General features: G+C 41.1%; 1 long non-coding RNA gene across 2 annotated transcripts in view; it reads left to right on the forward strand.

Annotated features, from left to right (window-relative positions):
- Positions 1 to 7,304, forward strand: part of LOC112541305 (uncharacterized) — a 29,185-nt gene extending 21,881 nt beyond the window's left edge. For both annotated transcript variants that reach the window (XR_015795860.1, XR_015795861.1), the window contains 3 exons: positions 2,838 to 2,949; positions 5,459 to 5,608; positions 6,351 to 7,304. This is a non-coding gene — a long non-coding RNA (uncharacterized LOC112541305). The remainder of the gene's footprint in view (positions 1 to 2,837; positions 2,950 to 5,458; positions 5,609 to 6,350) is intronic.
- The last annotated feature ends 2,518 nt before the right edge of the window (positions 7,305 to 9,822 follow it).

The following is a 9,822-nucleotide window of genomic DNA, read 5'->3' on the forward strand; positions in this document are numbered from 1 at the left end:
CTGAAGGCAGGGCAGGTAGGGGGAGATGGGGAAAATGCCTCCCCAGTTAGCTAACAAAATAATTCCACCTTTACTCCCCCTTAATTTGGAAATTAGGTTATGGGAAGCTAAATCATACCTTCTGCGCCTTAGTTGATGATAAGGTAAAACTACACTGTAATGGAGAGAACAAAGTTCTCCTTTTCTCCTCATAATGCTAGATAGACTTCTACACAGTGGCTCTGTTCTGCTTATTTGAAATTAGCTTCACAAACTTCCTGAACTACATAAACTTCCTGAAAGTAGATGGAGACTGTATTTCCTAAATGGTGACTTTTGACCCAGTTAGTGTGACTGTGTCAAAACCACCATAAGATTTAACTGGGTTAGTGACTGCCTGGGTAAAAGGAATTGTAGGAACAAGACTGATACTCTTAGACCCTTCCTATCAGCCTGCTTCCTAAAGAAAGAAAGTATATAACATTTCTTCTTCCATCTCCATTTATCCTCCCTGAGGACAGAAAGCTCCCAGATGAAAGCTTTCAATCATGACATGTAACTTCCATAATAAAGATTGCCTTTTCTTCTGGACCTTAAGCATCCTTATGGCATTGCTTCTACTCACACATAAATGCTTTGCTAAATAAGGAAGTGAAGGATTGCAACCACAATTATCCCAACTGTTCCCATACACTACAAGCAGCACGTGTGCACAGTGGTTAGTTTGTCACTCAACAGCAAAGCACTTACCTTCCACCCCCAAAATCCCAAAGGTCAGTTTTCATCTTTTATCCCACTGCCCTCCAAAGAATGGAAAATCATGAATGCTATCAAGAGAAGGAAATTAGAATATGTAGAACACATAATAGAAGAAAAATCAATTATTTCAATTAACTAACAAGGAAAAAATTAAGAGAAATGTGGCCCTGGAAAATGTTGCATATCCTGGCTGAAAAATCTCTGTGCATGATTTGCCCCAAATACGATGTCCTTGCTTTGGACAGTAACTTAAGGAGAACAAATAGCACTGATGGTTGCCAACCTCTTGTAGGAAACAATATTAAAAAAAAGACAAACATGGTAGGCCTGCAGAGGTTCTAAAATTATGGAGGCTTTCGACCAAGTAGTTCATCCAGTTATTGCACAACTTTGTAAATCCTTACATTCTTGTACTGTTGCTGTGAGAAATGCCATCTCCCAGCTGCCTGTCATAATGTCAATAGGAATTTTCATTTATTAGAGTGCAAAGGAGGTATGCAACTTGTTTCCTGAAAAAGTTTCATATTCAACTCATTTTGCCTTCTCTTCCAGATTGAAAGAGACACAGTCTTGCGGTTTTTTAAAATGCTATTTTTAACCAGCCTTCTCTCTGTTGCACAGGCTGCTATAGGTTACTGAACTAAAATTTACCTAACCCATATGCTGCTTAAAGAAAGAAAGAAGAAGAAAAGCTTAATTGGCATTTTGAGGGGTGGGGAGTGAATCTAAACTTACTTGCATCCTTTTGCTATTTAGTGCTTCTATTTTTGTTTTGGAGCTTCATGTTGTCAGAGAAGCAACTTTTAACTGAGTTGCCAGTGAAAATGATTTTAAATCAAAGTGAAGGAAATATCTGAGATGAGCTTGACCACATGACTTTATGGACACGTCTGGGTGGTTTTCTTGGCAACAACATGGAACTCATTTCCCATTGTCTTCTTCCAGATGTTTTTTTGGGGACTTTTTACTCCAGCCTACAACTCTTTGCTTTCTTAATGGCCAACCATCCAAGTATTAAACAAAGCAGCCACTGCTTAGCTTTTTGAAATCAGTGAAGGTTGACTAAGGGTTACTGCTTGCTTTCAGCCAGTTTAAACATAGCTGGAGCACCTGGGCAAAACTGGCTACTTGAAAATCATTAACTGATCACCCAGCTGCCAACCTAGAAGCCAGAGAAATGCATAGAAAAGGTAATAATTACAAAATATATACTCTAAGAAAGGTTAGCCTATAGGCAGAGAAAGACTGTGTGGGTGTTCTTATCTAAATAACAGTTTAGTGAGGTGCTCATTCTGTATACTTGTAAATAATTGGGGTTACATGGCAATCTAGAGAGATAATAAATAAACTCAGATATTTGAAAAGATCAGGAGGACTCCAGTGATCTCTTCTCAGTGGAAACCAAATCCAGGTACGTAAGAAATAGATCAGTGGAAGTTTCTATTTAGGACCAAATGAAGCCAGGCCTTCTCAAGGAAAAAAAATTAATTAAATGTAGGTAGCTAGATATATCAATTTTATTACAGCCTTTAGCCAGCAAATAAAATGGAGATAAAAGAGGAACATTTGTATTAAATTAATTAAACAAAGACTTCTGTATGATCTTAATCACTGCTGACTACTAAATCCTAGTTCAGTTAGGTTTTTCCTTTGCTTCTCTCTGCTCTGAATTCTGAACCTGAATCTGGGATCTTGCTGGCAGAGGAAAGGACCATCAGATTACCAACCACATGGCATGGATTCCTTGCTCCATCTTCTCAGTACAATATAATACAAATTGGCATCTCTATCGTCTTGGGCCCCCTTTGGGCAGAACAGTTCCATCGACACTGATGAGTTGGCAAATGTGCCATCAGTGTCAATTTGGAACAAACGAATGTCCAGGCAATGACATAAAACACAATGGCAGAAAGTACTGGGGGGCAGGGCTGGCTCTTTTGATGCTCTTTCAGATCCCTCTGCCTGGTCACCTTTCCCTTGTGAACACTGAAGGAGTATTGGGAAGAAACACATGTTTGGAAGCCCAGATGATTCTCTCCCCCTTTCTTGAAGAAAAGGAGGGTCTTTGACCAGCGCTTTTCCTTTCATCTGTGTTCCAGTTAAAAGTTGAAAACCTCTGCTGAAGCTATTTCTCCCGGATTTCCCACTCCCAGTATTAACCCAGGGGAAGGACCCATCTGGCTGTTATAACAGGAAGCCTAATCCAGTCCTGTAAGTGAGATCACCTCCAGAGGCATCTGTGTTATTAATCTAGGTAGCAATGGAGTAAAAATAGGTGTGTTTTCTTAAGGGAGGGAAGAGCGATGATACATCAACCCCAGCTCAGTCCTTTTGCAAGAATGATCTACCAGAAAAAGCTGCATGTCACGTTATTGGGGTGTCATGAGCCTTATCTGTACACCTCACAAAAAAAGTACTGGATAGACCTGTAAGATGCACAAATGTATGGTGCTCAAAAGCAAAGTGGCCCTATTAAAAATGCCCCTTTGGCCTTCCCTTGCCCCTTGCCCCTTGCCCCTTGCCCCTTGCCCCTTGCTCCTCTCCTCTCCTCTCCTCTCCTCTCCTCTCCTCTCCTCTCCTCTCCTCTCCTCTCCTCTCCTCTCCTCTTCCTGGTGGACACTGCAGGGGTGGCCAGCTTGAAGCATCTGAATGCAAAGGAGAAGATAAGCAGAGTACAAACCACACAGACACTGCAATACAACTGAAAGTTTGGGGGACAACTGAATATTCACAGCAGATTAACTAGGTTTACCAAACTGAAGTCCAAGAGGTTGGAAAGAATTGCCATGTATTTGACAGTTGAGTGGATAAAATTCTGTGGCATTCTCAAACTTGCTTTAAGGGGCATGATAAACCAGAGACATCCTCGAATCTAGGTGAATTTCATGGAAGAACATTTGAAAATGGCAACTGAGCAGCCACAACAATTCAAAATGAACTTCTCTGCTGTGTGCTCATTGTTGCAATAAATGCCATTAAGGAACAGATAACAAAATAGAATAAACAAAAATAGAATTTATAGCCTTGGGAATGTTGTCACTGGAAAAACAAATGATACAGCACATGAATGATTTTAATAAAAAGACAGTAGAAATGTTTGCCCATTAGAAGAATGCTGGGCAACCTTTCTTTATAAATGAAGATTGATCTGCTGTGAGGTTTAGGGACAGCAGTAAGGGGAGGTTGGAGGCTGAGGCAGAGCACACATCTTCAAAATATGACTGCAGAAAGGCAAAATTGTGTTTAATGATGTGTCTACATTTTTATATTTGTGTGTAGTGTATCTTTGAGAACTATGGGAACTGGTGTTCAATATTGAAAACAGTATCTCCTTTACATTTCTGGGCATTAGAAGTACTTCACAGTTACGATTTCATGAACCATAATAAAAGCACTGTAAAAATAGGTGAGTTGGGGCAATGGACTCAGATTATAGCAGTTGGATATGTCCTCCATTCATATAGATGTTACACTGTTAGCCTTTGAATCTTTAAGAGCTTCTCATTGTCCAAAGGTGTGCGAATTGCCACAGAAAGTATGTGTGTTATAGTGGTATGAAAAACAGCCAGATTGCATTGAATAACTTGAATAATAACTTTATTGTCATTCCACTATACACCAAGTGCATAATAAAATGAAATTCGGTTGCAGTTGGCTCACAATTACAATCAGACACTAAAAGACAATCAAGATACCATAATTACTATAAAATATACATTCCATACACATTTGACATTAACTTATTAAACATTCAAGAATCTAATAGCTGGGGGACAAAGCTATTTCCCAATCTGGCTGTTCTACATCGGATACAGCGGAACCTCTTCCCAGAGGGTAACAAAGAAAACAGGCCTTGATGAGGATGGGAGACATCACTGACGATCTTTCGAGCTCTAGACAGGCAACGTGCATGTGCTAGGTCTTGGATGGGAGGCAGAGAGATCCCAATTATCTTCTCTGCTGCCCTTGCTACCCTCTGCACAGACTTTCTGTCTGAGGCACTACAGCCTCCAACACAGATGGAAATACAATTAGTGAGAAGACTCTCTATAGTGCCTCTATAGAAAGTAAGGAGAATGGAAGTTGGGAGATGTGCTTTCCTCATCTGGCACAAAAAATGCAAATGTTGCTGTGCTCATTTTACCAAAAATGTGATGTTAAGGGACCAGGTCAGACTATTCATTAACTGCACCCCTAGGAATCTAATGCTACTGACTGGCTCCACAGCTATGTTATTAATAAAAAGTGGTGTGTGACTACACCGGCTCTTCCTGAAATCTATAATCATCTCCTTTGTTTTTTCCACATTTAGGACCAAGCTGTTTTTACTACACCACTCCACCAAGCCCTTCGGCTTCTCCCTGTAAGCCCACTCATTGTCATCCCTGATAAGACCCACCACTGTTGTATCATCCACATATTTCACAACGGAATTGGTGGTGAACCTGGCACCACAGTCGTGGGTCGTCGGGGTGAACAACAGTGGGGTCAGGACCCAGCCCTGTGGGGAGCCGGTGCTCAGAGAGATAGAGCTAGAGATATTATTTCCAACTCTCACCAACTGAGACCTCTTAGTAAGGAAGTCAAGTAGCCAATTACACAAAGGAGTACTGTAACCCAGAGAACCCAGTTTGTCCACCAAATGCTGGGAAACAATCATATTGAATGCTGAGCTGAAATCTACAAACAGCAATGGCACATAACTCTTCTTCTCCTTAAGATGCACCAGACTTGAATGAAGCACAGAAGAGATTGCATCCTCTACAGAGCGATTCCGCCGATAACAAACTGAAGTGGACCAAACAAAGGAGGGAGTCTGGAAACAGTGTAATCCTTCATCAACCTCTCAGTACATTTCATCACAATGGGAGTGAGTGCCATCGGATGGTAATCACTGAGACACATGATCGTAGATTTTTTAGGCACAGGTATAATAGTCATGGTCTTAAAGCCTACCGGGACCACAGCCTGGTGCAAGGAAATATTGAATATGTCCATGAGGATGCTGGTCAGCTGTTCAGCACAGTCTCTCAGTACCCGTCCTGGGAAATTATCTGGGCCTGCTGCTTTCTGAATATTAATTTTCCTCAGGGTCCTCCGAACATCAGCTATATCAAGGGTAGGTGCCTGCTCGTCAGGATGAGATACAGCCTTCCTGCAGGAGTATTGTTCAATGCTTCAAACCTACCAAAAAACCTATTAAGTTCATTAAGAAAATCTATATTCTCCTCGCATGATGTCTGAGTAGTCTTATAATCTGTAATGGTCTGAATACTCTGCCATCAACTTCAAATTTCACCAGCCATCACTGCACTATGCCCGTAAAATTGGTTATACAGCTCAGGGAGGGAAAAAATGCATATGGTTGGCAGTGTGTGCTTTAGGACAGTGTTCCTCAACCTTGACCGCTTGAAGATGCGTGGACTTCAACTCCCAGAATTCCCCAGCCAGCCATGCTGGCTGGGGAATTCTGGGAGTTGAAGTCCACACATCTTCAAGTGGACAAGGTTGAGGAACCCTGCTTTAGGAGATGGCACATTTTATAGGGTTGCAAGAAGACTAAGCACTTACTTGTGTTTTGGATTGCCGACAACTTCCCTCTTCCATTCCAGGGTTTTCCTTCAGAGCTGATCTCTGTCGCATGAAGAATGGCAAGTATTTTTCACCAAATGATGGCCAAAAGACAAAGGGAAGAGAGCCATTTGGTCAGAAGGAGAAGACTGCAAATAAAAGTATTCCTGGATAGAGATACCTGGATGTCTATTTGAGCACATTGACCTGGTCTTTATAGTATCTGAGTGCAGGTTGGTAATTTGGAACTGGTTCAGTCATGTAAGCTGCTTCCCGCAACAATGGTAGAACCAGTCATTAGTTTACTTCCTACATCACATTAAGCTCCGTTTTAATCTTGAATAAACTATGATTGGCTAGGTTTCCACAACATGCTGAGCTGTAAACTATGGTTTACAAGCTATGGGCTGGGTTTATGCACCACGTTCAGCTTAAAGCAAACCACATTGCTTAAGGCAGTGTTGAAAACTGTCACTTTCTTAGACTTTGGTGAAACTGACATTTGCTGAAAGACATTTTCTCTCTCAATAGTGTTTGCTGTTTCTTTATAACCTATGAAATAATACCAGTCACCTCCAATTGCTAACCCAGTTTGGAATAAACCTAAGTGATTGATCACCTTGACCCTTCAAAGTCTGTCATGGATGCTGGAGAAAAGAGAGGGAGAGACAGAAACAGAATATATCCAAGATGAAGAATGATTTCTCTGCAATTTGTTTCAGTGATGATGTTAAATATTTGCCACTCCCTGACTATCTTCTATTCCTGAGTAAATGTATATAATAACATTTTTCTGTATACATGTTCATTATTTACTAACTTGCTTCCACAAATTCAGTTAACTTGATGTCTTTGTCTGATTCCTTTTAGGGAGGGGTGGGTCTATTAATATAGAGATTCTATGTAAATATTTAACCACGTTGGTTTATCATGTTCTACTGTATTATTTTCTAAATATAACTTATAAATTCCCCAAACCAGAATTCTATTCCTGGCTACATTTGTTCCTCCTTTTTAACCTTTGTGGCTGGCTGTTTTTCACTCGTAAGGATTTTCTTACAGAGAATTTTGGCTGAAAATGGCTTTCAAGTCTTAAGACAAGACTTTGGGGCCCAGCATTTACTGATCATGGTAGTATTACATGGGCAAACCACGGGGAACTTGAATCTGATGTGGGAGTTTGGTATAACTTTCTTCATTTGTTATCTAGCTTTGGATTGGGGTGGGAAAAATAAGAAAGCAAATTGAAAAAATATCATGCTTGATATGAATGGAAGACTTAGAGCTGAAATCTAACTGCATAATAATTGAAGGAAGCTGATAAATTGCACTGTTTTCTTTGTTGCAAATTTCAGCTCGTTCTATTTTGCAATTGAAAGGACTTTGTTCTGAGCTCTTTGGCTTGATAAGAGGTTCATCCCCACAACCTCTCAACTAAGCATAAACATGCCCAGGATTTTTTTTTTTTTAATGTTATGCCCTCTTCTCATTGCCTTTGTCTCATCTTCTGTCCACAGAATGCTTTAGCTGTTTCAGTGCTAGTGTTTTTTCCTCTTCTACAATACAGTCTTGCAGTGGTTATGATGTAGCAGATTTCATGAACAGTATGGTTGCTGAGGTGGGATCTGCCAACTTCTGTTGGCCATTTTAGCCTGCGTGAGCATCCCTCTTCCCTCCAGTTCCTGGCATCTGCCTTCATAATATGTTGACCCATCTCACCCGATGAGGTAGAGAAGGTATGCTATGGATCCCATCTACAAAAGAATGTCACCTGGCAGGACCCAGGAGGAGACCCTTCTGTGCTGTTGCCCCTGCCCTATGGAACGTTCTTCCCCCAGAGGTGAGGTGGGACCCCCACTCTCCCGGCCTTCTACAAAGGGGTGAAGACCTGGCTCTACCAACTTGCGTGGAAGGAGAAGGGATACAACTAACTCTGGGGTGGCTGGTGCCTTGAAGACACTCCCTGAGTCTAATAATTCCTAGTTAATGTCAATTTCTTGGAATATATTTATTATTTATATAGGAAGTCTTCTTGTAATGTATTTTAATGTATTTATTCTATTTTAATTAACATTTCTTCCTTTTACTGTAAACCTCCCAGAGTTGCTTTGCAGTGAGAGATGCGGCGACAACTTTGAAAAATAGATAGATAGATAGATAGATAGATAGATAGATAGATAGATAGATAGATAGATAGATAGATAAAATGCCTGACTGGCACATTCTGAAGTAAATACGTCAGATTGGTTCCTTGTAAACACAAATTTAGTGTTCTTTGAAGAAGCAGGATAGAAAGAGTATTGACACTTTTAAACTTTGGTGATGGAGAAGACTCTCAAGAATACCATGATTCCTCCCTCCCCCATCAAACAAATCAATGCAAAGTTCTCACTTGAGACATAAATGACCAGGCAAAAATTATTATTATATTTTGGACACATTATGCAAAGACCAAACTCTTTTGAGAAGTCTATAATGCTGGGAAAGATGGAAAGAAAGAGAAAAAGAGGACAACCAGCAGAAGATAGATGGACTCAGTTACAGTGGTGATGAGTGCACCATTGGAAGGTCTGAAGGACCAGGCTGGGGATAGATCATCCTGGAAAAAAATCTGTCTGTGTGGTTGCTAAGTGTCAACACTGACTTGATTTGATGACACAGCAGCAGAACCAATACTGTTTTTTTTTTTTTTTGAAAGAATGCTAGACCTATTCTTCAAACATGGGTTCAAGCACGTATCTGAAAGAGTGCCAAGTTGTGTTTAAAAACAGGACCAAGTCTTTCCTGAGAAAGTGCTAGTCCTGGATTGCACAGAAGGCAAAGGGGGGTTCTGCCTGATGTGTGCTGCTGATTCCATCACCACTGGATGTACTATGGGGTTCCCAGTTTTTGCCTACAAAGGATTTGGTGTGATCAAAGTTTCTTTTTACTGTTTTTATTGCTTCAATGGTGGGCATTGCCATTGTGCCTTTTCCATTCTGGCTCCTTGGCCATCCATGGGCTATTCCAAGTGATATTGTCCATGAGGAAAGAAGTGGACCTCCTGACTTTGGGGGGGGGGGGGGAGGGAGAGATGGAGCTAATTTATGACTTATCCCTCTGCTTGCTTCAGTTCCCTCCCCCTGTAGTTCTACCCTGTCAGCCAGATTATTTTTGGACCGGGGTCTAATGCTCTTTCAAAAAGCCACCTGTCAGACAACTTGACAGAAGACTGTAAATGCTATTTCCAGCACCTGCCAACATTTGCCTACTCCTGCCCCATCTCACACTAGGAAGAGTGATGGGTGCTTGCTTTTCCCATCAACAGCCGATGCTTGTGGAGAAGGGAAATGGAGCTGGAGACACCACCGGTCACTTTCTTTAATTTGTCCTGCATTAAAACAGTCAGCAGCCTAGTTTCTGTGGCAGAACAGGGCTTAGCACCTGGGGCAGCAAATTTTATGCCCAGTTACTTTTCTATTGGCCAAAGGATTGGGGGGTTGCACTTTCATGTGTCCGTTTGGCTGTGATGCA

Source organism: Python bivittatus, unplaced genomic scaffold (genome assembly GCF_059951505.1).
Source record: "Python bivittatus isolate LINGU-HERP-01145 unplaced genomic scaffold, Pbiv_v1 ctg000320_np1212, whole genome shotgun sequence".
In the NCBI taxonomy this organism is placed as follows: domain Eukaryota; kingdom Metazoa; phylum Chordata; class Lepidosauria; order Squamata; family Pythonidae; genus Python; species Python bivittatus.